At 43.3% G+C, this 11,046-nt stretch overlaps 1 long non-coding RNA gene across 1 annotated transcript; it reads right to left on the bottom strand.

Annotated features, from left to right (window-relative positions):
- Positions 1 to 1,059: 1,059 nt before the first annotated feature.
- Positions 1,060 to 10,528, bottom strand: LOC109787633 (uncharacterized). Its single transcript, XR_012188347.1, has 4 exons — positions 6,565 to 10,528; positions 6,361 to 6,473; positions 3,668 to 5,387; positions 1,060 to 2,480 (listed from the first exon to the last, which is right to left on the bottom strand). It is a non-coding gene; the product is annotated as an uncharacterized lncRNA (long non-coding RNA).
- Positions 10,529 to 11,046: the final 518 nt, after the last annotated feature.

Raw genomic sequence — 11,046 nt, 5'->3', positions numbered from 1 at the left:
AGGAGAACACCAAGAACTCCAAGATCTAGATCCAAGGGGTTCCCCTCACATAGAGGAGAAAGTGATTGGTGGAAATGTGGATCTAGATCTCCTCTCTCTTTTGCCTCAAAAACTAGCAAGAATCCATGGAGGGATTGAGAGTTAGCAAGCTCGAAGGACAACAATGGGGGAAGAACACGAGCTCAAAAGATAAGGTTCATTGGGGAAGAAGACCCCCTTTTATAGAAGGGAAAAAATCCAACCGTTATGTGCTCAGCCCGCACACGAGCGGTACTACCGCTCCACGAGCGGTACTACCGCTCTGGCGAAAGAAGCAGAGAAAAGGAGCAACCAAACATGAACCTTGGGGCGGTAGTACCGCTTATAAGCGGTACTACCGCGCACCCCAGCGGTACTACCGCTGGAGGAGCAGAACACGGGACCAAAAATGCAGTAGTGGTACTACCGCCCGACCGGAGCGGTACTACCGCTTACAGGCGGTACTACCGCCCATCGGGGCGGTACTACCGCTTATAGGCGGAACTGCCGTGCCTTACTGCCGTGCAACTACTGCAAAACTCGACACGAAAAATGCAAGACCCAAAATCGAGGCGGTACCAGGGCGGAACCGTAGCCGTACTACCGCTTATGGCCATAGGCGGTACTACCGCTTTGGACAGCGGTACTACCGCTTGGGGCGATAAGCGGTACTGCCGCTCTGGCCGCGGTACTACCGCAGGGAGAAAACCAGAACTGCCATAACTTCTTCATATGAGCTCCGAATTGAGCAAACTCAAGCTTGTTGGATACAAGACGATGAGTAGCATCAAAACAACGACTGGTTATAATAAGAAGAGGCAAGGGAGGTATGCCAACAAATAGAGGAGTGAAATCTCCAACCGAGAAGAACCGGCATAACCTCCAACATCGAAAACATCATAGAAGATGCGAGTGAACTCCGTTTTCGATGAACTCGAGCTTGTCATCAAGATGACCATAAGCTCCAAAACTCACAAAGAGAAGAACCAAACAAGAACCAACAAAGATGATGCAAGGATGCAATGGTTTGAGCTTTCTATGAACGATACGATCAAGCTACTCACCGAGAGCCCCCCTTGATAGTACGGCAATCGATCCTATAACCCGGTCTCCCAACTACCATCATGAGACCGGTAAAATAGAAAACCTATCAAGAGCAAACCTTTGCCTTACACATGGTCCACTTGAGCTAGATGATGACGATCTTGACTCCCTCAAGTTGGACCACCTTTCTTGGTTGTGTTGGCTCGATGAAGACTAGTTGATTGCTCCCCCATACTCCACTATGGGTGAGCCACTCTTCCGCACATCTTCACAAGTCCATTGTCACCACAATGGACGGCAAGCTTCAAGCATTTGATCTCTTCATGATGCTTCACTTGAACTTGCACACCGCAACATCTTCACAAGTCCATCGTCGCCACAATGGACGGCAAGCTTCAAGCATTTGATCTCTTCATGATGCTTCACTTGAACTTGCACACCGCAACCTAACCCCACAAAGAACTCTCACGAAGATCATGGGTTAGTACACAAAGCGTAATCGACAATGCTTACCACACCATGGGATCGCTTGATCCCTCTCGGTACATCTTGTGCGCTTTGTGTGTTGATCAACTTGATTCACTCTTGACTTAGTCTTGATCAACCTTGACTCTTTCCAACTCTCTTTATTTGGATGATGTCTTGAAGGTAAACATGAATGATCACACAATCTTCTTCTTCAAGATATGCTTGCAATAAGCTCTACTCTCACATGACCAATCTTTGGATAATTCCTTAATAACACCTTGGTCACCACATAAACTCCTTGAAACCAACACATGGACTTCAAGAAATGCCTATGGACAAATCCTTCAAATATAACTCAAGGCAACCATTAGTCCATAGAGATTGTCATCAATTACCAAAACCAAACATGGGGGCACCGCATGTTCTTTCAACTGGGCATCGAAGTTCGCCACCAGTGATCATAAAGCGCAACGAAGAAGCAGATTACAAATACTGGGCACCATTGCAGCGTAATAAAATAATACTAAACCAAGACCACTTCCAAGACAGTTCGAGAAAGGTTAGCCTTGCGCGGGAACTGCTGCGCAAGCTGCTGAGCAAGGCTGTGAGACCGGCCTAGCATGTCGGCCATAGCTTCCAGGTGTAGCTGTTTAGCAATGAGGTTCTCATTGGTGTTCTCCGCAATCTTTCTTAAAGATAGGACTCAAGTCGAAGTTGAGTTGCAGAATGCCTTTCTGCTAGAACTTGAGACTAAAGAAGTCGAACTGATTCAGACAACGAATTATGTGAGCTTGTCCGATTGCTAGTCTCAAGTAACTTGAACACTACATCAAGACAAGACTTTGGGGTTGTCTCGCTATCTTCAAGATGTTTTGCCTTCTTTGCTGCAATATATGTTGGGTTTGTCTCACAGCCTTCAACAGACTTGTGCATGCCATTAGGCATACCACCTTGAAACAAGCAGAGAGATGACAGATTTTGCACGTGTATAAACAAAGATGATAACTGTGCTGTCAATTCCATCCAATTTCAAATTAAAAAATAAAGTGTAAGTTCAAAATATCAATAGCATAATTTGGCATTGTTCATAATTCGGGGAGCTTCACCACACTACTGGACTACCTTGTCAACATAACAAGCATAGATGAAAGGCGAAGACAATCATTATATCTATTTTGGTTAACTAGCAAAGTGGCCCGCTCGATGTGCGGGTTAGAACTTTATAAAGTTTAATGATGAGAACATACTGTTTTATTCATATAAAAGAAAATTATGACCAAATGTGATGCCATTTACAAATATATAAGACTGGTGAGCATAATTTTTTTCTTAGGTAAGGTTGGTTTTCTCGTTGACATATAAAGATATTTGTTCAATTTTTTCTGGTTAACCCGTCATGTGCTATATCGTGTGAATGTAATGTTATCAATCTGGAGCCTATATATTCCGTGCAACATAGGCAACATGTAAACAAAATTCTCATTATATATTTGGTACTCCGCCTAGCCAATTTCATTTTTGCATGGCCACGTGGGTCACAAATTTAAGAACTATAAATGTCTATGTTATATAGGAAGATTAGCTTTCAAATGTAAGATAATAATAATAAATTCAACTCGTGTCATGAACGAGCCGACTTTCGACATCAAGATCATGTACATAAGATTGTAAAGCACACTGGTTTTTGACGAATAAGATGGATTTGGTTTGAGAAAGAGTTTTTTTCTTCAAGAAACTACAACTAATTCCATTCATATGATGACCTTTGGAAAGCCTACCAAAACATTGAAACGAAATTATTAATATAAAATATCTTCTGAAACCAAATGACAAAGAACGGTTTGTGATCTCTATGTCATAGTTATTTCACCCGTCAGTACTCTAAGACAACAACAGTTGCATATCTCATGTAATAATTATCCGAAAATAAGGCACACCCCATACATGTCCTAACAAAAGGAACCTCAGGTCAGCATCTCATGAGAAACAATTTTTTTTAAAGCTTCTACATGCCAATATGTTCAGAATAGCTACAGAGAACACAAACTAATTGGAAAGATAAAGTACTCCTGGATTATCACAAAGTAGCAAAAAACAATAAAGTTGCTTCGACTAATAGGATGGCACGCAAGTATACCTAGAGATTTTTTGGACAGTGGCGCCGGCCGCCGGCAACCTTGAGGCAGCCTGAAGAAGATCCTAGTAGGAAATCAACTGGAAAATAAATCACCAGAAAAAAACTTGGTGAAAGAGAGTAAGTACGTAACCAGAAGCAAAGGATACCTAGAAATTGATTGCCCTGTTATGTATGGCAGTAATTTGTGTTGCATCCGCTATCGACTTTTAATATTGTTGACCTCATGTGTATATGCACTGTTCAATGCTTAACGTATTATTGTTTTCTCTGTCAAAATTGAAGATATCACCATGGCACACTGAGCACTCAATATCCCAAGACAAAAATATCCAACTATAATACTCATGATTAAAGTCGACTAATTTTTGCTAACAAAACTTTGAAGGCAAAAAATTTCAAAAAACAAAAATTGAGTCGTCTTTAAACTATTTTATTTGCCTCATTTCTAATGAATTGATTTTTATCTTTATTCCGACCCGAGTATGTTGTCGAGACAATTGAAAGTTGTGTTTACTTATTCTGGAATCTTCCAATTTGATGAAGTTAAAAATTGTAGGGATCATGATAAGTCTTGCATTGTCTCTTTGTATCCTCTTATTAATTACTGCAACAAAGGGCATGCAAACAATATGTAGACACAATCAACGCTAGAGATGATTACTTTTATTCTTCCATGTGGAGCTTCTATTTATCCCTTGCTTTTGCGAAAATATCATCGGAAAAGCTGTCAATTCTGATAAAGAAAAAGAGCATCGTCTCAACTTGAAACACATGAATCGAAATAGCATGGATTAGATTCCTTTGGTTTTTCTCAGTCCAGCCTAACGGTGCTAATTTCTGGGTTGAGTACGCACAGGCAGACATTGCAAAGTTGTACTAAGGTTAAAACACTTATTTTGGGACGGAGGGAATAGGTACGTACAACATGATATGTACTAATCTCCTGGCTGTCAAGCTGACTACTAAAGCTGTAGAACTGCCTGATCAGCTTCAAACTGACGTCGCAATACCTGCACCTCCACTTGCACTTCATCAACAACCTTGAGATAAATTGTTAGTTAATTGTGCTAGAAAAGGATGACGCAGACAGTATGGGCGTCAGATAGCAGGCGATTATTGACAAAAAAACAACTATTGTCCTCAATGCAGCTTCAAAGTGTGTAACTTGGAGAATTAAAGTACATAAATGATCACCTTGGGCTCACTAAAAAAATTAATTGACAAATAACTTTAACTGGAAGCGAGAATCGTTATTGACGATGAATTGTTACTCCACTTGTTTTGAACTTGGCTATACTATCACTGCTAAGGCCCTCCACTATGTATCTGGTGCCAAAATTCTGACAAGTGTGCCACATATACATCGATGTCAGATGAAAAGCTTTTGGTACCCCTCTCACAACGTAGACAATGTGGCACCGGTGAAAGACTGGCCCACATCTAGCAGAATAATTGATCGAAGTACTAGTCTTCCTCTCACACGGAACCCATTCCATCTATTCTGCATGCAAGATATGGATTTTTTATTGCCTCACTGAATTTGGCATCGGAGCAGCTACTTGCTCTGGTTCCCATATTTTTTCTTAAGGCACCAGCTGGGCAATGAAGGGCACCGGTGCCAAATGAATCAAAAGTGAATATGGCATCACTTTTGGCCTACATAGTGGAAGGCCTAAGAGTATGCATAATGGAATCCATTGACTGTGAACTGCATAAGCGCCTAAAAAAGAACATGCAAGTGTAAGATATTTCTATATTATAAGTCATCTAATCTACGAAAGGAAAATATATATAGAAAACTGAATTTGCTTGAACGAAAAGACAACATAGAAAATAAAGGATCATCTTGCATACACAATAGGAGGTGGCAAAAAATAAACATACAAAGCGGTACAGTTCAAACGAAATTCCGAGCAAGCACAAAACGTCAACTGTGTTTTCGTTGCTGAATTTACCTTATCATGATACATAACACCATGAAAACCACAAGATCAAAGATTAACTTATCTGTATAAATCATCAGATTATCCAGATCAGGAGATTAATATCGCCATATTGCTAGCTAGAGCTATAGTTATGTCCACCATAATTCAGTCTTAACTCTATAACCGTACTTGTAAATAGTGAAGGAGCTGCTACTCCTAACACTTAAAATTTTAGTCGGTGTTGTACAAAATAAAAGGAACGAATAGTTAATATAGAAGTGTGTAGGAAGAAAGTTTTTTAATGATTCAATGTTTGTGACTCATATATTGGCGAATATATTTTATCTCAAGGAAGTAAATGCTATAATATTCTAATCCCCAAAACAATCCTCTTTCTGAAGTCTCATTCGTTCAGATTCTGCAATAAACAAACAAAACATAACAATAGTGGTATCCTAGAAGCATGTATGCGTGGTCATCTCAAATAAGAATAAGTAATCAAAAAACATAATCCTTATCCTAACTGATCCTTATTATGTCGCCACATAAGAGGTACGGACTGTTGAGTGATTTGTAAGTAAATATATCATACATATTAACTTTTTTTTGGCGAGAATCATACATATTAACTTGGAGACTGAACAAACATATTAGTTGAACCTAGTACGATGGTATAACATGCATGTCACCAAATCAGATTAAAAGTAATACCTGAACCTAGTACTATGGGACAACATGCATGTAGCCAAATCTGATCAAAAGTAATACCTGCCTGATCTCCTGGGCTATGACCATGTGAGCAGCCGTTTTCTCCAGGAATTTTGGCAGCCACTATTTTTTTTCCTCCTCCTCTGTACACTTGAGTAGCTGAAAGAGGAATCCTAGATGACATGTTTGTTGACATCAGAAATAGCTGAAGATTGGAAATTAGAATTGTGAATTTCAAAAATAAATAAAAATCATCGGCCTAACCATGTATCTATAAGATCAATTCCTTGTTGTCTTCTGCAGATGTGTGCACCACACCCCCACCTCCATGACTACTGCATCGATAACCTTGAGATATATTATTAGTTGATTGGCCAAGAAAAGGATGATTCGGACTGCAGCGTGGTCAGAACTGATGCAGAAGAGATTGAATGGTTGGAAGAAGTGGATCCGAGAGAGGATGAATAGGATCATGACCTTCTCTTCAATAGGAACTGAACTGCAGCCTCACGTCTCAAGGAGTTTGTTAGGATCCAGCTACTAGTTTCACTCAATCACCATGGTTTGGCTACAAATCGAGAATTACAGGAGGAGGAAGCAGAGGAAGGAGGAGACAGAGGAGGAAGAACACGCTACAGAGAGGGAGGTCGCCAGCCAGGCCGAAGCCTTCCGTCCAAGCCGCCTCTTTCGTGGGCACCCCTGTGCCCTTTGTAGTTGGAGCCCATCCATCTTCTGGCCCAGATCGAGGCGAATAGGGCTGGCCCATAGTATGGTCGCTGACAATCCCCCTCCATAAGTTTCGGCTTGCCCTCAAGCCGATTCGCTGTCGAACCACCGGGATCCCAAGGCACTTGTACTGCAAGCTGAACCGAATCAAGTATCTTCTCACCTGGATCCCAAGTCAGTTGCTGGTTTTGTAAAATGAGCACACCAGGAACTAGAGTCAAACACAGAGCACTTGGTTGACTAATTGTAGACCATTGATCCAAGCTGTCAGGATTGTCTCGCCGCCAGGTCTTAGAATAGAAAACCCACGACTGATCCACTGCCCCCTTAGGATTGAGCAAGGCAACACAATCAACTTGCTGTACCTGCAAAGGTGATATATAGACACCAAGAGAAAAGCCTGCATCTCTGCACCGGTAGCCCTCAGCCACATAAGAACATGGAGTTACCCAAGTCGCATATGAACGGCAGAATTCCATCAAGGCTAGTATAGAACTGCTCTGGACAAAGCAGCCATGCACGGTTGTCGCTCTCAACCCTCACATATGTGATAGCTTCTCCAATTTTTATCATGGGCAACGTCGCAATCCTCCCATCAAGAAAATATTCTTTCCATTGATGAATAAGTCGGCACACAATATCCATTTTAATGTTTGGTGCCCCACTTGTTCTAGTCTCTGAAACTGGTATTTCACTCAAATTCAGTTCAGACTCTCGTGTCCAGTGCTCCAGCTCTCTGCAATTTCTTAAGTCCAAGAAAATACCAAGACTCCATTCTATTTTCCCCCTGTCGTTGGTCCATATACAATCAGTTGTGGCAGGTGGATTATAAGGTGAAGAGAGATGACCAGTAACCTGAACAAGCTTACTGTAGGTAATCGACATGTATCTACTTGTGAACTCCCACCCTGCAAGAGTGATCAAGCTGAGCAGACCATGGTTCCATTGTGAGGTTACAAACAAATTTCTTGTAACAAACTGAGGCCAGCTGAAATTGTCTTTCAAGGAGAAACATTTCCAGCATAGCCAACTGTCATTTATGAAGCCCACACCTGGATCCCAATGAAGCAAGACTAGAGGACGAGTAATTGTACTTGTCTTCAAAGTACTACCAAGAACAGTAATATGCCATAATTCCAGTGACTGAGAGAATGCTTGCTTCAACATGATAGCACTGGCAGAATGCCCCAACTTGAGAAACCAAGCTATTATCCATTGGGAAATTTCAGAATTATAGGTGAAGAGCTCAGCCACACACAAAACCAACAAGTTCAACGAGAAGCGATCCACAACCAAGTAAACTTGGAAGAAACTGAAGCAGTTGATATAGCTGGAGACAAGAACATGACCTCTAGAGGGGGGTGGCCAGGCAATTCGCCAGTCGAATGTTTCAAAGATCAACAGGACTGAATCAGAGCAAGAGGACCCAAGGAACAAGAAATGAGCATCTCTGCCTAACCCTTTTCTGGCCAGCGAAGCAGATGCCATATGTGCACTGATAATGCTACTATATAGCATATCTCCTCCAAGACATAAACAATAAGGAGGCCCCCTTAAGAAGAATGATGCACTGTTGGAAGTGGTGATGTCATGTCGTGCAACGGAACAATACATGCCATGGAACCTCTTATATACAGCCACACACACCAAGGAAAAGAACCATGTAGTTGCCCATTGGGAGTCCGCATATGCAACTATTCCGATGTAATTCTTTGTTCTATATGTGTTTCCGAAACTGCAATTGGGCATCTTCTGATGCACAAGGATGCACTGAATTACAATACTACCATGAGCAACACGGAGAACCACTGATATATCATGCTCCAGTAAACTGAATTTGTTCTTATGCTCGTACATTTGCAGACTTGGTGTCAACATCACCGCAAAAGAATTTGTACCTTCCCAATAGGATTGCAGAGATATGCCAATTGATTTCTTCAGTAGAAAATTTGCGAGTGGGCTACAGATATTACCTTGAAGTGGCAGCCATGAAAACCTCAGTGCTTCCAAACATACTTCCGCAATCAGATGACAATATATTCTTTGTACTAGAATTTCCTTGCTCTGAAGCTCACAGCACAAATCCCCAATCACAGCATGAGCTGGTGCATAGACTATATCACTCGATATAATTAATAAGCTCCTCATCCAGACAAGAATTTGCATCTCATGCGTGGCAAAAAATGCATCAGTGGGTCTGAATCTTGTAAAGCACAAATACCAATCATGCAGCAACCCAACTGAATGTTGCACAGGTAAACTAGCTGAAGCAATCGCGAAGTTCAGAACTTCTTCCAACTGTACCAATGTATATGCCTGGATGCACGCAAAGGATGGCCATGGTAATGGCCGCGACTCAACTTTGCCATCATTGACTTGGGTGAACTGGGACGTCAAGGGAAAATCGATCTTGACAGGTACCTTTGTCGACCACCTAGTGAGTGCCAAGTTGTCCAGATTGAAGATAGGGACAACCAACGCAGCGGCATCTGAATGGCTTCCGGTGCAGCAGGCTCAGGGGCGATGCTGCCTGCAGTCTTGAATGAAGGTGGTGCTGCGGATGAGGTGAGCACCGACTCCTCGGGTGTTTCTCAACTTGGGCACCCCGTCAAATAGGTGGTGGGTGTCGTAGTGGCGTCGTTGGTGTCGTCGACTTCGAGCACCTTGTCATGCACACTGAGCTCCAGGATGGCTGACGGAGTTGGTGCTGTAGGAGCGGCAAGCTCGGACGGAGTCTCGCTGATGGCGCCCATGGACGCCTCGAGATGGAGGTCGTCGGTGGAAGCATCGGGCACCACATCATGGCGCTGGACCGCATCCAACGCTGCCTCCCATTCCGCGTACGGAGTGTCGTCGTAGAAGTACGACGGCGCCATCCCGTCGTCATCCGGCATGGATGGTGGTGTAGGTCGGTGGTAGGAGGTCCACGGCAAGGATGCAACACCCCTCGTAGATGGCATGGCCATCCAGGGCATCTCGAGCTCGGGTCGCCCTCCATCGTGACCGGAACTCGACATATGCCTCCACGCCGTACATCCCGTCCACCACCCGCTCGTAAGCGCAGATCACATTCCCATCACCGGAGCGACGGAACAACTCGCGAATCGACTCGACGGTGACCGCCTGGCGAACGTCGTTGATCCGGGCGTGGAGAACTCCCTCGGGGCAGGCAAATTTGTGGCTTGGCATTCTGTCGAACAGGATGCAAGCGGAGGATGGAGAAGAAATTTTTGGTGGAATTTTTTGAGGAATTTGAAGGAGGATCGAACGGCTCTGATGCCAATTGTTAGGATCCAGCTACTAGTTTCACTCAAACCATGGTTTGGCTACAAATCGAGAATTACAGGAGGAGGAAGCAGAGGAAGGAGGAGACAGAGGAGAAAGAACACGCTACAGAGAGGGAGATCGCCAGCCAGGCCGAAGCCTTCCGTCCAAGCCGCCTCTTTCGTGGGCACCCGTGTGCCCTTTGTAGTTGGAGCCCATCCATCTTCTGGGCCAGATCGAGGCGAATAGGGTCGGCCCATAGTATGGTCGCTGACAGAGTTTAGGTAGCCGCTATTTCTTTCCCACCTCCTCTGTACACTCGAGTAGCTGAAAAACGAATCTAGATGCCATGTATGTTGAGATCAGAAATAGCTGAAGAGTCGAAATTAGAACCATGAATTTCAAGCTATAAGTCGGCCTAACCATGCAGCTATAAGATCAATTCCTTGCTGCATTCTCCACATGTGGGCACCACACCCCCACCTTGACATCCAGTGCATCGGTAACATTGAGATATATTATTAGATGATTGGCCTACAAAAGGATGATTCAGACTGCAGTTTGATCAGAACTTGATGCAGAAGAGATTCAATGGCTGGAATAAGGGGGTTGGAGAGATCATGGTTAGGATCATGATCTTCTCTTCATTACGAACTGAAGCCTCACATACCTGGATAGAAATTGGTGAGTGGAAGTGGCCAGGTGGAAATGGTCGTTGCAGGCCACGAGGAGGAGGTAGAGGGGCTTGATAGGGAT

This window comes from Aegilops tauschii, chromosome 7 (assembly GCF_002575655.3).
Source record: "Aegilops tauschii subsp. strangulata cultivar AL8/78 chromosome 7, Aet v6.0, whole genome shotgun sequence".
NCBI classification, from domain to species: Eukaryota; Viridiplantae; Streptophyta; class Magnoliopsida; order Poales; family Poaceae; genus Aegilops; species Aegilops tauschii.
Note: the sequence above shows the minus strand (reverse complement) of the source record. Positions and strands in the feature narration are given on the sequence as shown.